Raw genomic sequence first — 21,292 nt, 5'->3', positions numbered from 1 at the left:
GCCTTGTGTCTTGTGCTCGATTGTCGTGCATCAATTTTATTGTCTAACACAAAACTCTCGACGGAAAGGAGAGTATGGAACAAATGCTAAAGCCAGAGCGTCTGACGCTGGATCCACGTGCGGTCGGCGCCTCTAACACCTTCGACCACTGGCTGAAGTGTTTCGAGGACTACCTGGCAGCCTCTGCAGCAGTTACTACGGACAACGACAGACTCCAGGTCCTCCATGCGAGGGTAAGCGACACTGTCTACTTCGCGATTCGTGCGGCCACCACTTACCCGAGGGCCCTCGAGCTTTTGAAAAAGCGCTACACGAGACCTCCCAACGAGATCCACGCTCGTTACCTCCTCGCTACACGACGTCGGCAGTCGGGCGAAACCATGGAGGATTACGCCAATGAGCTCTTGCAGCTTGCCAGGGGCTGTGACTGCAAAGCTGTGTCGGCTGAGCAGTACATGTACGACCTCGCCCGAGATGCGTTTGTGGCAGGGGTAGGGTCTTCGTACATCCGGCTCAAGCTGTTGGAGAAGGGGAATCTCAACCTGACCCAAGCTATGGAGATGGCTGAAATGCTGGAGGCGGCGTCGAAGAGCTTGGCCCTGTATCCGGAGGACCACGTGGAGACAACGTGGCAGGAGCAGTCACAAATCCCTCCTCGCCCCACGGGCTCGCGCTCCCATATCGACCCGACGACGGCGGCAGCCCCAGGCGGCCCGCGGTGCTATTTCTGCGGAGGAGCCAAGCATCCACGGCAAAAGTGTCCTGCTAAAGCGGTGGTCTGCAATCAATGCGGTAAAAAGGGGCACTACGCGAAAGTCTGCAGATCGAAGCCCAAGAACGGCAGTGCAGCCTGTGACCCTCCAGAACGGAGATCATCTCCATCGACGTCGCAGTACCCACGAGGTCCGTCCACGTGCGAGCCCAGGACGACGCCATTGTGGTTGGCGGAGTCGGAGGAGGATGACCACCAGGAGTCGCTACGCTTGGCGCCCTCAACCATGTGCGATTCATGGGGGCGGCCATTTTAGTCGACGACGACCAGGAGCGACCAGCAGGGGTCTTCAGCATCGACCTCAGCTGCCTGCAGTGACGTCCAAGGGCCAACGGTGGCGTCGATCACCCTGGACCAGGCTAAGCACCACAGGCTTGACTGTTCAATGATGAACATTAAGGTAAATGGTCGTACTGTTTATTGTCTGTTTGACAGCGGGAGCACTGAGAGCTTTATTCACCCTGACACTGTAAAGAGGTGTGGACTCCGGGTTCTACCTGCCAAACAGACAATTTCTATGGCATCACGGTCCTGGTCTGTACCGATCCAAGGACGTTGTGTGGTAACTCTGAAAGTGCAGGGCACAATTTACGAGCGATACAGGCTCCTTGTGTTGCCGCATCTTTGCGCGCCAATTCTCCTCGGACTAAACTTTATGGTCCACATGAAGAGTGTGATCCTACAGTATGGTGGGCCACTCCCTTCGCTGACAGTAGGGGACCAGCCGCAGCCTCCAAATTGTCCAAAGCGCCCCGCATGCAATCTTTCCACACTAAAGATCACCACACCCTCTTTATTTAAGAATCTGGTACCAGGCTGCAAGCCCATCGCTACTAAAAGTAGGCGTTACAGCACTGAAGATCGGATCTTCATCAGATCTGAGGTTCAGCGGCTCCTCAAAGAAGGGATCATACAGCCCAGCGTTAGTCCGTGGAGAGCACAGGTCGTGGTGGTTAAGAGCGGGAACAAACCCCGGATGGTCATTGACTACAGTCAGACCATTAATCGATATACGCAGCTGGATGCGTATCCTCTCCCGCGCATATCTGATATGGTCAATCAGATTGCGCAGTACCAGGTGTTCTCCACCATAGACCTTAAGTCCGCCTACCACCAACTCCCCATCCGCCCAGAGGACCAACATTACACGGCTTTTGAGGCGGATGGTCGTCTGTACCAGTTTCTTAGGGTTCCATTTGGTGTCACCAATGGGGTCTCGGTCTTCCAGCGTGCTATGGACCGAATGGTGGACCAGAACGGGCTGCGGGCTACCTTCCCGTACCTGGATAATGTCACCATCTGTGGCCATGATCAGCAGGACCATGACACAAATCTCCAGAACTTTTTGCGCACTGCATCTCGCCTGAATCTGACCTACAACAGGGAGAAGTGTGTATTCCGTACGCGCCGGTTAGCCATCCTGGGATACGTAGTGGAAAACGGGGTCATTGGCCCTGATCCCGACCGTATGCGCCCCCTTGCTGAACTTCCTCTGCCCGCTAGCGCAAAAGCACTGAGGAGATGCCTAGGCTTCTTCTCCTATTATGCGCAGTGGGTCCCCAACTACGTGGACAAAGTCTGTCCGCTTATTAAGTCCACGACTTTTCCACTCACGCCAGAGGCCCAATTGGCCTTCAAGGCATTGAAAAGCGACATTGCGAAAGCCACGATGCACGCGGTGGATGAATCCATCCCTTTTCAGGTGGAAAGTGATGCATCTGATTTCGCCCTGGCCGCCACACTAAACCAGGCAGGCAGGCCCGTCGCATTTTTTTCCCGCACCCTTCAAGGTCCCGAAATTCGGCATTCAGCGGTGGAAAAGGAGGCTCAGGCTATTGTGGAGGCCGTCAGACACTGGCGCCATTACCTGGCGGGGAAGCGGTTCACCCTGATCACGGACCAGCGGTCCGTGGCGTTTATGTTCAATAATACGTAGAGGGGCAAGATCAAGAATGACAAGATCTTGCGGTGGAGAATTGAGCTCTCCACCTATAATTACGATATTATGTATCATCCAGGGAAACTCAATGAGCCCTCGGATGCCCTCTCGCGCGGAACATGCGCTACTATGCAGGAGGACCGCTTGAACGCCCTCCATAATGACCTGTGCCATCCTGGGGTCACTCGGCTCTACCACTTCATCAAAGCCCGCAATCTGCCCTACTCGGTGGAGGATGTCAGGTCAGTGACAAGGAGCTGTCGGATTTGCGCGGAATGCAAACCGCACTTTTACCAACCTGACCGGGCACATTTGGTCAAGGCCACTCGCCCCTTCGAGAGGCTGAGTGTGGATTTTAAGGGCCCCCTTCCCTCAACAGACCGGAACGTGTACTTTCTTAACATCATAGACGAGTACTCCCGGTTCCCGTTTGTTGTCCCCTGTGCGGACACGTCGACTGCCACGGTGATCAAGGCATTCCGTGATCTGTTTACCCTGTTCGGGTACCCCAGCTACATACATAGCGACAGGGGCTCGTCGTTCATGAGTAACGACTTGAGGCAATTCCTGCTCTCATACGGGATTGCCTCTAGTAGAACCACGAGTTACAACCCTAGGGGTAACGGACAGGTGGAAAGAGAGAATGCTATAGTCTGGAAGGCTGTCCTATTGGCGCTGAAGTCCAAAGGCCTTCCAGTCTCCCATTGGCAGGAGGTCCTCCCAAATGCGCTTCACTCCATTCGCTCCCTCCTGTGTACGGCAACCAATGCTACTCCCCACGAGAGGATGTTCTCATTCCCTCGGAAGTCGTCCTCGGGGATATCTTTACCAGCCTGATTGACGTACCCAGGACCCGTCCTTCTGCGGCGACATGTAAGGGCCCGCAAGTCCGACCCCTTGGTTGAACCGGTCCACCTCCTCCACGCCAACCCTCAGTATGCCTATGTGGCATATCCTGACGGGCGAGAGGACACAGTCTCGATCCGAGACCTGGCGCCCGCAGGGGACGTAGCAACTCCTGTCGCTCCCATACCCCCAGTCACGAATCCCCTATCTCTTATTTCTCCCCCGGACGTGGCGCGGTCAGCACCGGGACTAGTGCATAACAGTTATACTCCACTGTACAGCTTGCCTAAGACTCGGAGATCGGCGCCATCGCAGAATGTACCGGGATCCCCTGCACTACCGCTTCATCAGGGTCAACCGGCCCGTGAGTCCTCGAGGGGACAGCCGGACGCTGTTTTGGAGAGAACGCCACCGCAAGCACCTGCTCCGGTGTCACAGCCGGTATTGAGGAGGTCACAATGGCGGTGCGGTCCTCCAGACCGTCTGGACTTGTAGATTGTTGATTTTTAAAATATATATATAGTCTGTTTTCGCACCCCGCCGGCCTTTGTTCTCAAAGGAGGGGTGAATGTGGTGAACCATCGTTGGTTACCACTGTGGGGTTATTCTAATGTTGTTGTTGGGCTAGGGTGTTCACACTGTGGGATTGTTCTAATGTTGTTGTTGGGCTAGGGTGTTTACACTGTGGGATTAATATACCTGTGGTGGTTGCTGTTGTGGCACATCCCAGTCGGGCCCCGCCTCCTGGGAGAGGAATAAGACCCTCTGCTCGGGCGGGACCCCTCCAGTCTGGATGGTGTACTCGTGTTTAAATAGTTCCATTGTTAGACAATAAAAGCCTTCAATTACCGAAGCCTTGTGTCTTGTGCTCGATTGTCGTGCATCAGGTACAGACACCAGGTCACTGTTGTCGAAGGAGCACGTGCCTGAATTGAAAAACAGAGACAGGAGAACATCTCTAAATGAATGTATGCAGCGCCGGATTTAGGCATAAGCTAAACAAGCTACAGCTTAGGGCCTCACAATCCGCAGGGGCCTCACAAAATTTCAGAAGGTTTACAATGAAGAGAACATTTAAGAGCGGATACCAGAAAAGAAAAAGAAAGCACCAGCTTGAAGAGCAACTCAAAAAATTACCGAAATTACCAAAATCTATGAGAGAGATCAAGCCAGTCAAATGATAAATATGTAATCAGTAAATGCATTCATTTGAAAATAATTTGTATTTTTCACTTTAAATACCTTGCTATTAAATAATTAAAAGGCATAATTAGGTTTTCAATTTTTTTGTGGCGACCCAAGGTCCTGTTTTGGTACGTACCTTTGTGAGACCTTTTGGTGTAACTTTTTAACATGGGGCCTCCAAGCTTTATATAGCTTAGGGCCTCACCAAGTCTAAATCCGGCACTGAATGCATGGTAACAATTATGTGCCTTCCTTGCTGAGCATAATGCATACTCTAGTAACTTCATAGTGGTTTTGTTATTTAGTAGAACAAGTGTTAAGATCTAAGCAGGGAAGGCATAAGTTCTGATGCGATGAGATGTATTTTTGTCAGGAAATGATAGAGTGAAGATCAATTTGACTGTGACTGTTCATGCAGCTCCTTGCTAAAATGTTCTAAATAGCAATTTGCAGTTCAATGGTTGGCAGAAAAATAATGCCCGGAAGTTTCAGTATACAAATTCTTTGCGAGCAAGTATTAGTTTTTATTGAAGAAGAAAAAGTCACATGCTTTCCTTGCACAGAAGTTTAAAAGGCTGAACATAACCATAAGCTATCCTTCCTGCTCCAAACTCGTGACAGTCAGCAGTTCTGCAGTAAATTGTTTATGACACAAGTCTATCACTGTTTTCTTCTGCAGAACTTATACATTCACAGATTGAAATACTTCCTCATCTCAAGTCAAAACAATGTTTGAAATCAGGATTGTCTGCGTTATCCAAACATTTAAAGCACACTGGTGGGAATACTGATCTTTCTCCAAAATTAAACTCAAAGACCAGATGGGCTTTATTAAGGATCAGGGCATGGATAACTCATGTTACCATTTTATATGCTCTTGCATAACATTACATTGTATTTACGGTACAGAAATCAGCCATTCAGTCCATCTGGTCCATTTCAGTGTTTATGCTCCACATGAACCTCCGCCCCTTTTCTTCATCTAATCGCATCAACAGATCCTTCTATTTGTTTCTCCCTCTTATGCTTATCTAGCTTCCCCTCAAATGCATTTATTCACCTCCACTACGCCACATGGTTCGGAATCACAAATTCTAAGCACTCTTAGGGCCAAAACGTTTTCCCTCAATTCACTATTAGATTTACATGAACATAATGGCCAAAAATTTGGATTTCATGAATGGCTTTTAATAGACAATAATTTATACTTCCGTGGCATTCTTCACACTCAGGTAAATGTCTAAGAGTTGTTTGACATTTATTCTGATGCCCGTGGAGGAACCATAAGCCAAAATAAACAAATGAAGAAATGACCAACAAAATTTCACTTTTTGCAACTTATAATTAAACATGAATTAAGAGGCAAATTATACTTTAAATAAAAAGGTATGTTTCACTTTGAAGAGCCAATACAAATTATATATTTCATAACCACAAGTACCTGCATCACTCCCTGCAGAAATATGGCACAACATGCAATTCCAAAATTCTCCCACTCAGCCTCTGGTACATAGGCACTGGTACATAGGCACTTGTTGCTATTACAGAGACTTGGTTAAGGGGAGGACAGGATTGGCAGTTTAACATTCAGGTGGGATAGAAGGGGATGTAAAAGGGGTGGGGGAGTTGCACTACTGGTTAAGGAGAATATCACAGCTGTACTGCGGGAGGACACCTCGGAGCGCTCATACAGTGAGGCAATATGGGTAGAGCTCAGCAATAGGAAGGGTATAGTCACAATGTTGGGGATTTACTATAGGCCGCCCAACAGCCAGCGGGAGATAAAGGAACAGATATGTAGGCAGATTTTGGCAAGGTGTAAAAATAACAGTGTTGTTGTGGTGGGAGATTTTAACTTCCCCTATATTGACTGGGACTCACTTAGTGTTAGGGGTATGGATGGGGCAGAGTTTGTAAGGAGCATCCAGGAGGGCTTCTTGAAACAGTATGTAGATAGTCCAACTAGGGAAGGGGTCATATTGGACTTGGTATTGGGGAGTGAGCCCGGCCAGGTGGTCAATGTTTCAGTAGGGGAGCAGCTCGGGAACAGTGACCACAATTCAGTAAGCTTTAAGATACTGATGGATAAGGAAAAGTGTAGCCCTCCAGTTAGGTGCTAAACTGGGGGAAGGTTAATTACAACAATGTTAGGCAGGAACTGAAGAATGTAGATTGGGGGCAGATGTTCGAGGGCAAATCAACATCTGGCATGTGGGAGGCTTTCAAGTGTAAGTTGATAGGGATTCAGGATCGGCACATTCCTGTAAGGATGAAGGATAAGTATGGCAAGTTTTGGGAACCTTGGATAACGAGAGATATTGTGAGTCTAGTCAAAGAGAAAAAGGAAGCATTTGTCAAGGATTGGAGGCTTGGAATACACGAAGCAAGTGTGAAATACAAGGAAAGTAGGAAGAAATTTAAGCAAGGAATAAGGAGGGCTAAAAGGGGTCATGAAAAATCATTGGCCAGCAGGATTAAGGAAAATCCCAAGGCTTTTTATACATATATAAAGAGCAAGAGGGTAACCAGGGAGAGGGTTGGCCCACTCAAGGACAGGGGAGGGAATCTATGCATGGAGCTAGAGGAAATAGGTGACATATTAAATGAGTACTTTGCATCAGTATTCACCAAAGAGAAGGACTTCGAACATAGAACATAGAACATTACAGCGCAGTACAGGCCCTTCGGCCCTCGATGTTGCGCCGACCAGTGAAACGAATCTAAAGCCCCATCTAACCTATACTATTCCAATATCATCCATATGTTTATCCAATGACCATTTAAATGCCCTTAATGTTGGCGAGTCCACTACTGTTGCAGGCAGGGCATTCCATGCCCTTACTACTCTCTGAGTAAAGAACCTACCTCTGACATCTGTCCTATATCTATCACCCTTCAATTTAAAGCTATGTCCCCTCATGCTAGTCATCACCATCCAAGGAAAAAGGCTCTCACTGTCCACCCTATCTAATCCTCTGATCATCTTATATGCCTCTATTAAGTCACCTCCTAACCTTCTTCTCTCTAACGAAAACAGCCTCAAGTCCCTCAGCCTTTCCTCATAGGACCTTCCCACCATACCAGGCAACATCCTGGTAAATCTCCTTTGCACCCTTTCCAGTGCTTCCACATCCTTCCTATAATGCGATGGCCAGAACTGTACGCAATACTCCAAGTGCGGCCGCACCAGAGTTTTGTACAGCTGCAACATGACCTCATGGCTCCGAAATTCAATCCCTCTACCAATAAAGGCTAACACACCGTACGCCTTCTTAACAACCCTATCAACCTGGGTGCCAACTTTCAGGGATCTATGCACATGGACACCGAGATCTCTCTGCTCATCCACACTACCAAGTATCTTGGTAGTGACTTGGTGGATGACGAATCTGGCAAAGGGTGTGTAGGTAGTTTGAGTCATGTTGAGATCAAAAAGGAGATATTGGGATTCTTGAGAAACATTAAGGTAGACAAGTCCCCAGGGCCTGATGGGATATACCTCAAAATACTGAGAGAGGCTGGGGGGAAATTCCCTGTTTCCCTGAGAGAAATCTTTGTATCCTCACTGGCTACAGGGGAAGTCCCAGAGGATTGGAGAATAGCCAATGTTGTTCCTTTTTTTAAGAAGGGTAGCAAGAATAATCCAGGTAATTACAGGTCGGTGAGCCTTATGTCAGTGGTAGGGAAATTATTGGAGAGGATTCTTCGATACAGGATTTACTCCCACTTGGAAATAAGTGGACGTATTAGTGAGAGTTTTGTGAATGGTTTTGTGAAGGGGAGGTCATGTCTCACTAACTTGATCGAGTTTTTCGAGAAAGTGATGTAGATGATTAATGAGGGTAGGGCAGTGGATATTGTCTACATGGACTTCAGTAAGACCTTTGACAAGGTCCCTCATGGCAGACTGGTGCAGAAGGCAAAGTCGCATGGGTTCAGAAGTGAGCTGGCAAGGTGGATACAGAACTGGCTCAGTCGTAGATGGAGAAGCTACGGCATCTCCTCCGCAGCCTTCAACATGTCATTGATGAAGATGAAGATGTGCCGGATCATCGACACGGATGCCATCATCTCACCAGGTACACGGTACATACTCTTGCAACTCGGCCAACGTTGTCTACCTGATACGCTGCAGGAAAGGATGTCCCGAGGCATGGTACATTGGGGAAACCATGCAGACGCTACAACAATGGATGAATGAACACCGCTCAACAATCACCAGGCAAGACTGCTCTCTTCCTGTTGGGGAACACTTCAGTGGTCACGGGCATTCGGCCTCTGATCTTCGGGTAAGCGTTCTCCGAGGCGGCCTTCACGACACACGACAGCGCAGAGTCGCTGAGCAGAGACTGATCGCCAAGTTCCGCACACATGAGGACGGCCTCAACCGGGATCTTGGATTCATGTCACACTATCTGTAACCCCCACGACTTGCCTGGACTTGCAAAATCTCACTAACTGTCCTGTCTGGAGACAATACACATCTCTTTAACCTGTGCTTAATGCTCTCTCCACTCACATTGTCTGTACCTTTAAGACTTGATTCGTTGTAAAGACTCGCATTCCAATCATTATTCTGTAAATTGAGTTTGTGTCTTTATGTGCCCTGTTTGTGAACAGAACTCCCACTCACCTGACGAAGGAGCACCTAGTGGTGTTTGCTACCAAATAAACCTGTTGGACTTTAACCTGGTGTTGTGAGACTTCTTACTCAGTCGTAGAAGACAGAGGGTAGCAGTGGAAGTGTGTGTGTCTGAATGGAGGGCTGTGACAAGTGACGTTCCTCAGGGATCAGTGCTGGGACCTTTGCTGTTCGTAACATATATAAATGATTTGGAAGAAAATGTAACTGGTTTGATTAGTAAGTTTGCGGATGACACAAAGTTTGGTGGATTTGTGGATAGCAATGAGAATCATCAGAGGATACAGCAGGATATAGATCGGTTGGAGGCTTGGGCAGAGAGATGGCAGATGGAGTTTAATCCGGACAAATGTGAGGTAATGCATTTTGGAAGGTCTAATATAGATAGGAAATATACTGTAAGTGGCAGAACCCTTAAGAGTATTGATAGGCAGAAGGATCTGGGTGTACAGGTACACAGGTCACTGAAAGTGCAAACGCAGGTGGAGAAGGCAGTCAAGAAGGCATACAGCACGCTTTCCTTCATCGGCTGAGGCATTGAGTTTAAAAATTGACAAGTTATGTTATAGCTTTATAGAACCTTAGTTAGGCCGCACTTGGAATATAGTGTTCAATTCTGGTCGCCACACTACCAGAAGGATGTAGAGGCTTTGGAGAGGGTATAGAAAAGAATTACCAGGATATTGCCTATGGAGGGCATTAGCTATGAGGAGAAGTTGGAGAAACTTGGTTTGTTCTCACTGGAACAATGGAGATTGAGGGACGGCCTGATAGAAGTCTACAAGATTATGAGGGGCATGGACAGAGTGGATAGTCAGAAGTTTATTCCCAGGATGGAAGAGTCAATTACTAGGGGGCATATATTTAAGGTGTGAGGGGCAAGGTTTAAAGGAGATGTACGAGGCAAGTTTTTTGCACAGAGGGTGGTGGGAGCCTGGAACTCGCTCCCGGGGGAGGTAGTGGAAGCAGATACGATAGTGATTTTTAAGGGGCGTCTGGACAAATACATGAATAGGATGGGAATAGAGGGATATGGTCCCCGGAAGTGTAGGGGGTTTTAGTTCAGTTGGGCAGCATGGTCGGTGCAGGCTTGGAGGGCCGAAGGGCCTGTTCCTGTGCTGTAATTTTCTTTGTTCTTTGTCCTTTGAAACAGGGAAGAAAGGCAGTTGCAGTGTGAGGATGTTTCGCTTTGGGGGAAGACAGACTGGAGGACTGGTGCTATATTATTGTTACCTTGTCTCTAAAGTCTGCCCCTGTGGAGTGCAGCTCCCTGCTGAAATTACCAAATTGGTGAATTTACCTTTCTCTAAAATGACAATGAAATAATGATGAGGATGAGCCCTTGACATTGTGTTCGAAATGGAATGCATAACTTGGATTGTAATCTTATAGGACTCATCAGATACAACCTAGAATAACTCTTTCATAACATGACACCATTGTACAGTAATAAAGTGTTGCTATGTTGTCGAGCTGTGGCATTTTGCCCTTGATATGAATGCCCCTTGATGGGAGGAAATAATTGAGGGTGGTTCAAAATAAAAGCACAGTGATTGAGTTTTTCTTGTGTAATGTAGTGTGCTATGAGAGCACTTCACCCTCCAGAACTTGGACAATGCATTAACCATTCAAATCAAGCCCCACACTGCAATTGGAAGCCTGATTTGAATTACCAGTTGCTGGCCAGGTTTCCCAGGGCTCAGGAAACCTGGCATTGACAACGAGGCAGGAACTGTTTGTTCAAGAAGACAAATGCTTTTTTTTAAGTAATCCTTCTGACCGTTGGCCTCCCTCTCCACTGATCGCATCCTCTTTCTCCCCCACCCCATTGCAATCAATGACCTCTCCACGCAAGCCCCGTGATGCAATACCCTCCTTTCCAATTGTTGGATGCCGTCCCCAAGTGTCTCAGGCTGTGGCCTCCTGGTTTTGGTTTTCTGGCCTGGCAGTTTGCCAACATAGCAATTTGCTGAGTGAGAAATGGAAGAAAACAAAATGATATTAAGGTACTGCTGTTAAATTAAACAGGACCTCCAGCTTTAGGCTTTCCACATACTCCCTTAAACTCTCCCTGCCTCTCTGTAAATGTCAGGCCCTCAGTAGTGCATCAGATTGCACATAGCTGATTGTAAACAACACGGTAGCACAGTGGTTAGCACTACTGCTTCACAGCTCCAGGGACCTGGGTTCGATTCCTGGCTTGGCTCACTGTCTGTGTGGAGTTTGCACATTCTCCTCGTGTGTGCGTGGGTTTCCTCCGGGTGCTCCAGTTACCTCCCACAGTCCAAAGATGTGCGGGTTAGGTTGATTGGCCATGCTAAAATTGCCCCTTAGTGTCCTGGGATGCATAGATTAGGGGGATGTAGGGGTAGGGCCTGGGTGGGATTGTGGTTGGTGCAGACTCGATGGGCCGAATGGCCTCTTTCTGTACTGTAGGGTTTCTATGATTTCTATATCCCACATCCTGAGCAAAATGTATTTGTCCACTTTAACACAGCTTTATGCTAAACCCATACTATACCTGCATTAATTGGCCTAGAAACTGGTTCATGCCTGAAAAGATAGAGTTGAAGGACATCACAGACTTTTATCTCTTCATCAGTTTTCTGCTCTTTATATATTTTTTTCTTACTTGTTTTTTAAATAATTGCAACCTCAGGGCTGACTGGGAAATGCTGCATCCATCCTGCTGCACTATGATGGATGATATAAGGGAAAGGGATTGTTATACCAAATGCTCAGTAGGGACCGAAAGAAAGCTGTTGGTCAGAAGTCTACAAAAATCGCGTTATGAAGATTATAATCAAGTGGGAGTAGATCCCGACTTTGTGCATTGTGTAAATAACAAATTTTACAGCCTTCCTGACTTATATCCCGATTGTCATCAATGGAAATAAAAAAATAGGGAGAGCTGTAAAATTGATTCACTGTCACCCATTCTACACTAATGCACACGGTTCTGATCTACCCAGTATGTTCAATGCTGTGGAGAAATAATGCTTCAAGTGAATCCCCTGCCCTACATTCCTAGCACATCTACTCCATTAAAATAAATAGATGCTCGACGATCCCATGGACTCTGGATTTCTAATTATTGCTCTCGTGCTTTTAAAATGGCAATAGACCGATGGACTGATGTTGGGGGATGAATCCTCACAATTTAAATGCACACATTTCAGAAGTGGTGGGTTTAAACCACTGAACAGTAACAGACTACTTAGCTACACAGCACTGCAAGTCCAAGTGATTATATACCTTTGATATGATGGTTGATTTTCTGCTGTAATTCCTTATTTACATAGTGTTGAAGGGTTTCAATGCAAGGTGATCAGTGTTTTGTAGAATCCCTACAGTGCAGAAGGAGGCCATTCGGCCCATTGAGTCTACACTGACTCTCTGACAGAGTATCTTATCCAAGCCCTCTTCCCATCCCCGTAAACCTGCAGATTTACCATGGCCAATCCCATCTAACCTGCGCATCTTTGGACACCAAGGGGCAACTTAGCATGGCCAATCCACCTAATCCGCACATCTTTGGACTGTGGGAGGAAGCCGGAGCACCCGGAGGAAACCCACGTAGAGAGGGGAAGAAGATGCAAACTCCACATAGTCACCCAAGGCCATAATTGAACCCATATCCATGCCACTGAGAGACAGCAGTGCTAACAACTGTGCCTCCGTGCCATCCAACTTGACAGCTTTCCATTTGTTTAATGTTAATATCTCATTAATACCATTTGTTGTGTCTCCTCCACTTATATTCATTTCCTAAGGCTGAATTCTCCCAATCTGGGACTAAGTGCCATGGGCGGGGGAGATGGGGAGACGGGGAATGTTTGCTACTGCGGAGGCCGATGGGAAAATGTCAAAAGGAAATTAGCTATTTAAATCATAATTTCATTCCCGGGGATGATGATGCATCCCAGCCTCCACTGCAGCCACTGGCAATGGAAGGCCTGAGGCCTATCAGTGGACACCACATGCTCCCTACCCATGGGCCAGCCAGCCACAAATGCAGCTGTGAAGAGGGGCAGACAGTCGGGTTTGACGACCCCTTTGACTGACCGTTGACTTGACATGTTAATGACAGCTTGGCCAGGCCCAGGAGCAGGCTTACTCCTCCCTCCCCGCCTCCCCCTTTGCGCTTGGGTGGAATCTCTCTTTGTTCTCTTCTGTTAAAAAATAAAACAATAATCAATAAATTAAACAAATGTGACAGGGGGCCCCTGGTGGGGCTCTGTAACTGTGGTGATTGTCCTTTTAAGAATCATTCTGCAGAGTAAGGTTCACATGACCTGGGAAAGCAATCGGGGAGCAAGTTGGGGGGAGGATCACCCTGGTAAGCGAGAGTTTCTGTTCCAGAACCTTCTCGGATGCTGACTGGCAGCCATACTGCTGCAAGTCTCAGTATTATAGTTATAGGTAAATAAACATTGCTGCTGTTATTTGCCTAACTGGTGAACAGGAATGATTACATTAGCTAAAAAAAAATCAAAAGGGTACTTAAGGAATTAAATCAAAATGTAATTCTTGGGGCTGATGGTACACCCAACTCCCAATGTGCCCACTGGTCACAGAAGGAGTTCCGCTTTTTGCTCTTTTGAGTACCAATAGAAATAAACTAATTAACAAATTAACTTATCAACTAATGGACAGCCTTAACCCTTATTGATCCTCTTTTAATAATAAACAAGAATCACTAATTTAAACAAACTAAAGAGGTGAACAACACTCGTGGGGACTAGAACTAAAATAAATGTCAAAATGAAACTGTGGAGGTCTTGTGGTGCAGTGGTTGGGATCCCTACTCTGAACCAGAAGCTCCAGGTTCAGGTCCCACCCAACTTGATGGCCAAGGAAGATGCATTCATAATGCGGCCAAACAGGTTGAGTGTCAATCTGCAAATCCTTCCAAACACGCCAATGGCTGGTGGTAAGAGTGGGAGAGCTTCCTGGTCAGTGTCGCTTGATCTGGAGTGACATTCCTCACACTCTAAGCCCCTGGCAACAGATTAGCGACCTTTTCCGGGAATGGCTAGCTATAGAAACAGATGAAAGTCTGCCTTAGTGCACCATTAGGTGCAGGAAGAGAATTGGAAAATGGAAAAAAAGAAATTTAACTAATTGAGGGGGAGGGGAGATGATGCACCCCAGTCCCTGTGGACCCCACCGGTCACAGAAGGAGTCTCTCTTTACGTATGCAAAACATTCTTAATCAAGACGCGTGTCGGAGAGAATCCTTAATCAATGCCCTTTCATTGTGTATTCTTAACCTTAATAATACAATTAACATACAATTAACATAATTCATACTAAAATCTGGCTGTAGGCAAGTATCTCTGAAAAAGATATCCGCAACAAATTAAATATTTCATTAGAAAATGTAGACTCCTAATGAATTTTATGAAGAACAACAAAATGTCATTAATGTTTAAGATGTGGACAAAACAGAAATGTGGGCTGTGGGGATTACCCTGCCTTTAATACACTGAGATTCAGATTTGCAACAAATGCACTCTTGCATCAAAATAATAGAGGGGATATAGAACCGGGTACAAGGCCTACCCCGGCTGCTGTTTCTGTGACCCTGTACTTCTAGCAATAAGATTACGGCAGGCAGTAAAATATTAAAGGCGACTAAAGGAAAGAAAATCCCCTGATAAAAAACGCTGTGGCTGCCAATGACGACACTGGAAAATCCTTCAGCTATTTTTACACAATATTGATCTTCAAATCTCTGTTCTTTTAAAAGGAGAAAACCACAAACGCTGGAAATTCAAACTGACAGAAAAGAGAAAAACAGATAAATTCTGGAAATATTTGAAAGGGTCTGTCCAGGAATTTACACTCAACGTGTTCCGATCTATTTTTCTCTCCCAGATCCTGACAAACCACCCATGCATTTTTGGCATTTTCTATTTTTATTGCAAGCAGCTTTGCCTTCACATTAGGATTCTCTCCACTGCCGACACACGTCTTATTGCTAAAAGATGTTTGATGCTTGCTGAAATCAGAATCTATTTACCGTGTTATTTACCATATAAATTGCATTTTCACGCATAAAGGATATTGGTTTGATACACTTTACGAATCATAGCATTTTTATAAAATGAAAAACCAAAATGGAGAAGTAACTTATAGACATTGCGTCTTCTCTATTATTATTTCAGAGTGGTAGACAGGTAACAAAATTTCATTTCAAAATGCATTGAAATTTTTTCGGTCAATCTGCCCCGATGAAAAATCCATTCTGAAAATGCCCACACTTCCCGCAATACCTGCTATGCTTACAGGTGGCGCTGTGACAGAGGTTTTCAAATGTTCAACTTGTGTAACACTGGTGACACCATAACATGATGTGGAGATGCCGGCGTTGGACTGGGGTAAGCACAGTAAGAGGTCTCACAACACCAGGTTAAAGTCCAACAGGTTTATTTGGTAGCAAATACCATAAGCTTTCGGAGCACTGCTCCTTCCTTTCCTTTAGTAGCCTTTAATATTTTACTGCCTGCCGTAATCTTATTGCTAGAAGTACAGGGTCACAGAAACAGCAGCCGGGATAGGCCTTGTACCCGGTTCTATATCCCCTCTATTATTTTGATGCAAGAGTGCATTTGTTGCAAATCTGAATCTCAGTGTGTTAAAGGCAGGGTAATCCCCACAGCCCACATTTCTGTTTTGTCCACATCTTAAACATTAATGACGAAGGAGCAGTGCTCCGAAAGCTTATGGTATTTGCTACCAAATAAACCTGTTGGACTTTAACCTGGTGTTGTGAGACTTCTTATGACACCATAACAGCCAGAATTCTCCGGCCGTTCAAGCTGGCGGGATTCTCCGGTCCCGCCGGCAGCGCACACGCGCCCGCAGCTTTCCCGCTGGTGTGGGGTGACGTCAGTGGGAATTCCCATTGACGGCAGCGGGACCAGAGAATCCTGCCAATAGGAAACAACGCGCCACCTCCTGCTGGCGGGAAACACGCGGATGGGAGGCCGGAGAATCTCACCCAACATCTTGGCCACTAATTTCAACAGGGGATCTCCTGGTCATCCATTGTAATTTCTCCATGGTAATCCTACAGAAATATTGGGCACAGTATTTATTTTAAAACTAATTCCAGAGCATTTGGCCTGGGCTACGAAGAACATGACTGGAAGAGTGAGATGAAGGGGGTTGTTGGGAGGTTGGCGGTGGGGAGGTGGTCATGCACTAAACTCGGTTTGACCTAATTGCCACGTTAGTTTATGACTTCCTGGGGCGGGTGAAGGGGTTCAATCTTACCTTGGGTAGTGAACGTGGGAGGGTGGATGACCCACCTGGAGTGAAATCCACTCAAATTTCATTCCACTTAAAAAGTAAGTTCCATTTATTTTCGGCTAGAGGATTATAATGAGAGCCATCTGTTGGTGAATCATTTGAGTCCCAAACATTTAAACGCCGATTCTCAACTGTAGTCTGTCATAGCATAGAATCCCTACAGTGCAGAAAAGGCCACCGGCCCATCGAGTCTGCACCGACCCTCTGACAGAGCATCCTACCCAGGCCCCAAGCAACCCCACACACTTCCCATAGCTAATCCTCCTAACCTACACATCTTGGGACAGTGGGAGGAAACCGGAGAACCCGGAGAAAACCCACGCAGACACGGGGGAGAATGTGCAAACTTCCACACAGACAATGACCCAAGGCTGGAATTGAACCCGGGTCCCTGGAGCTGTGAGGCAGCAGTGTCAACCGCCGTGCCACTGTGCTATGTTTGGGAAATAAGCAACATTCTTTAGTGCAGCAACAACTTCTCTTTTAGGCTGAGATTTTAAACCATATATGAAATACTCCCATCTGGGACTAAGTCCCATGGTGGGGCCGGGAATGTGGACTGTTTCCCGCTGTGGTGGCCGGTGAGAAAAAACACTCTATCTTCCGGCCCCAACATTAGTAATTATACACCGGGGGTTTTGTGCCATATTCCGTAGTGGGACGGGTCTGATGGCATGTTGTCTGCCATTGAATCTGGACACCATATTGAAAAAACATCACTGACCCACTATTGAAGGAGGAAGATGGACCTCCTGGAAATGAAGATAGAGCTCCAGGAGCACTCTGATGCTGGAAGATGGACCTTCTCCAGGAGGCCGAATCTGGAAGATCCACCTGTAGATGCTCCAGGGTCCAGCGTTGCTGGTGGCATCCAGCCCAAACTCCAGATGTAACACTAGGCACTGTTCAGGCGAGTCCCAAAATCTGCACCTCATGTTGTTTCAGAAGTGTTTTGCACTGGCGTGTTTTCCCACTGGCACCGTGGGGTATCGAGTATGGGTGGTCGGGCCTTCATCTACATCCCACTAAGGGGATGCAAATGAGTTTCTTGCTGGCCTCCAGAGTGTTTCCCGACCTGCTAGAGTGGGCACCAATGGAAGATCCTGCAGGAAATTAATGCTGGTATAAAACCAATTTTTGGGCCTCCTGCCAAATTCTCCCTCCCTCCTGCCATTGAATCCACCCAGGGACAGGGGGGGGTGGAGTGAGTAGCTGGCAAGAAAGGAAAATGTGAAACACAGCCGAACTAATAACTGGAGGATGTACAAAGGCTGGATCATAAACCATAGCTGTTTAGTCACATGTTTAAATTGTGTGACTCCACTCACTGGCCAGGGGTGCTCAAAAGCGTTAATTACCTCAGCCTTTTGGAACCCAACATGAATTCTGATCCTCAAGCAGGAACGTAGAGAATTGGGGAACAAATACAACAGCTCTTGGTGGCAAAGCATTGAATGGTGTGGGTCTCCAGTTTAAGATGCAATAAAGTAGCCCATTCGTGAAGACAAAACATATGAGATGAACAAAGAACAAAGAACAAACAATATTACAGCACAGGAACAGGCCCTTCGGCCCTCCAAACCATCACCGATCATGCTGCCCGTGTGAACTAAAACCCCCTACCCTTCTGGGGACCATTTCCCTCTATTCCCATCCTATTCATGTATTTGTCAAGATGCCCATTAAAAAGTCACTATCGTATCTAAAGACCTGAACAAACCCCGCCCCCCGCTTATGCTACTCAAGATGCCACAGCCTTCAGCTTGGGGGTGGACATAGATTTTTTTATTTAACTTTTCTTCGCTTCAGATCCAAGATGAAGATTTCATTGAATGGGATCTGTCTGTAATAATGGAATCCAGTACGTCATAGCCAGCCTCTCAGTCATAAGCCTTCTCCCAGTATAGGTTCCACCTCTACCCCTGCCCCCCTTGGTATCATTGGCATTATTAAGGGCAGGAGGAGATTCAGCTCCTTACAAGGCTGACAGCTGCCATTCGGAATCAGTGGGCACACTCAGGTCCTTCGTTTCTTTTAGAATTTATAGTATCTCTTGCTACTGCAGTGCAACTATTATTCTGCTGCTTTCTAACCCACACGGTGAAATCCTGTCTTTGCTTGTTCAGATGCATCTTATCTGTGTCACAAGGTGCCCTCATGTAGATCAGATGATTCTTAAATACCAATTAGCAATATCAAGCATCAGTGAACTGTGGCTGCGCACTATGGCTGTATTCATCTCTGCTCTGATGGATGAACAGAAAAGGACAGCTTTTCGGCTTTTGCAGATCAGCTGATCATATCCGCCACCAAATGCACTGATTTATGAAAGGTTCATATGTTGAAAAGACTCCCTCTCTGCAGGGACTCAGTAGCTGAAATTCAGTTTTTAGATGGGTTATTATACCAGCAGCAGCCTAGTGTAGTCGAATTCTACACATGACCCATTTCATGTTATTTGTTTCATGGGGCCCGATTTTACCATTTTGATTCTAAGTGCTGAATCCGCACGTGATTCGGGTCCGATTTGTAAACCCGTTCTCCGGCGCCCCCATACACACTCAGCCTGAAAAAAAAGTCGCAAATCTGAATCGCACTGTGGGCGGGGCTTATCGCACCTGAAACGCTGCTGCTCCGATCTGAGCCTTCAACTGCGCATGCGCAGTAAAAAGAAATTGAAAAACGCTCCCCAGCCACATCGCTCCCAGGCTGCATAAAAGCAGCCCAGGAGCGATGGCCCCCATAGATATCACTCCAGCTCCCACAACATAACTGTACCCCTCATCCACCCATCCCCCCCGCTTCCCAGACCGATCGTGACCCCCTGCCCCCTTTCCCCCCTACCGATCGCCCACAGAGCGGCAGCGGACCCCCCTCCCCTCCACCGATCGCCCGCAGGGTGGCAGTGGACTCAAGATGCCACAGCCTTCAGCGTGGGGGTGGACATAGATTTTTTTATTTCACTTTTCTTCGCTTCAGATCCAAGATGAAGATTTCATTGAATGGGATCTGTCTGTAATAATGGAATCCAGTACGTCATAGCCAGCCTCTCAGTCGTAAGCGAACCTGAATCGCACTGTGGGCGGCGCTTATCGCACCCGAAACGCTGCTGCTCCGATCTGAGCCTTCAACTGCACATGCGCAGTAAAAAAAATTTGAAAAACACTCCCCTGCCACATCGCTCCCGGGTTGTATAAAAGCAGCCCGGGAGCGATGGCCCCCATAGATATCACTCCAGCTCCCACAACATAACTGTACTCCTTATCCACCCACCCACCCCCCCACCAGATGGATCCCACCAGAGATCCATCTGGCCCTCCTCCTCCCCCCCCCACCAGAGAATGATCTGACCCGCCCCCCCCACCCCCATCACTGATCTGAGTTAGAGAGCCACCGGAAACTCTGAACTTACCTCTTCAGAAGCTGGAGCGCCCAAAACAGACCTTTGCCGAGCATGTCTGTTTTGCGCCGAATCTGGACGGGTGAACGTGATGGTAAAGGAGGAAATGCTGGTAAGGTTGGGTGGGCAGCCCATTAAGTCAATTTAAATGCATGCAAATGTATTTAAATTTACGTCACCCCCGTTCCAGGCGCGGTCCTGATCGCATCCATTTTCAGGTCTTGGTAAAGGGGGAATTGGCGCGGGCGCGGATCGCACTATTCGCCTCACGCCCGACTTTACCAAGTTTTCGTGCCCGAAAACCGGTGCAACGCAATGGTAAAATCGGGTCCGTAATGTGATATTTCATGCAACATAATAAGTCTAAATTGACCCTAGTGTCAGGGGATTAGCAGGGTAAATATGTGGGGTTACAAGGATAGGTGGGATTGTGGTGGGTGCAGACTCGATGGGCTGAATGGCCTCCTTCTGCACTGTAGGGATTCTATTGAAAATGTAGGCCCTGAATTTACTAAAGGTTGCTTCAATAACTCAGGGAGGGGAGTAGGTCTGTGTGTAATAGTGAAAAACAGGTGAAACCCCAAGTTGGCAGCCAGTTTACATCTCTGCTGAATTTCATTTCCAAAATCCTTAACACTTTTCCAGACTCCTTGGCAGTTTGAGGTCGTTCTCCCCAAGCACAATGCATCTGTATGTTTATTGTATTCATACTTCATTCTGCTGCTGTTCTGATCAATTCTGAATCACTGGGAATAGGAGAATCTTGCAACTCAATGGGGATAATCCTTAGTGAGAGGAGACATTGGGGGAGAGGAAAATGGGTTGCTAGCTTTCTATCACCTGTTATACACTATATTGCACAAAGTCAAGATCTACCCTAGGGTGGTCCCTGTCAGCCTGGTGAGGAATCAATTCTCCTCCTCACCCTTAGAAAACCAGTGATGCCAAGCAGGGATGGATCCAGGGATCAGTCTTACCATTCTGGGGGGGTTCTCACTTCCTCAGCTTAGTCAGGCCCTGGTGTATGTGGCAGAGTGGTGTGTATGTGGTGTATGCTGAGAAAGTCGACATTTACTGAGATCCAGTTGAACCAAGGAGGAATATCAGCAGCAGACTTGGAATAGTCTCTGGGCCGGACCATTTCTGCACATGGAGAGGGGAAATGGGAGAGAAGGAATTACACGCAAAATT

This window comes from Mustelus asterias, chromosome 5 (assembly GCF_964213995.1).
Source record: "Mustelus asterias chromosome 5, sMusAst1.hap1.1, whole genome shotgun sequence".
Classification (NCBI taxonomy): Eukaryota; Metazoa; Chordata; class Chondrichthyes; order Carcharhiniformes; family Triakidae; genus Mustelus; species Mustelus asterias.
Note: the sequence above shows the minus strand (reverse complement) of the source record.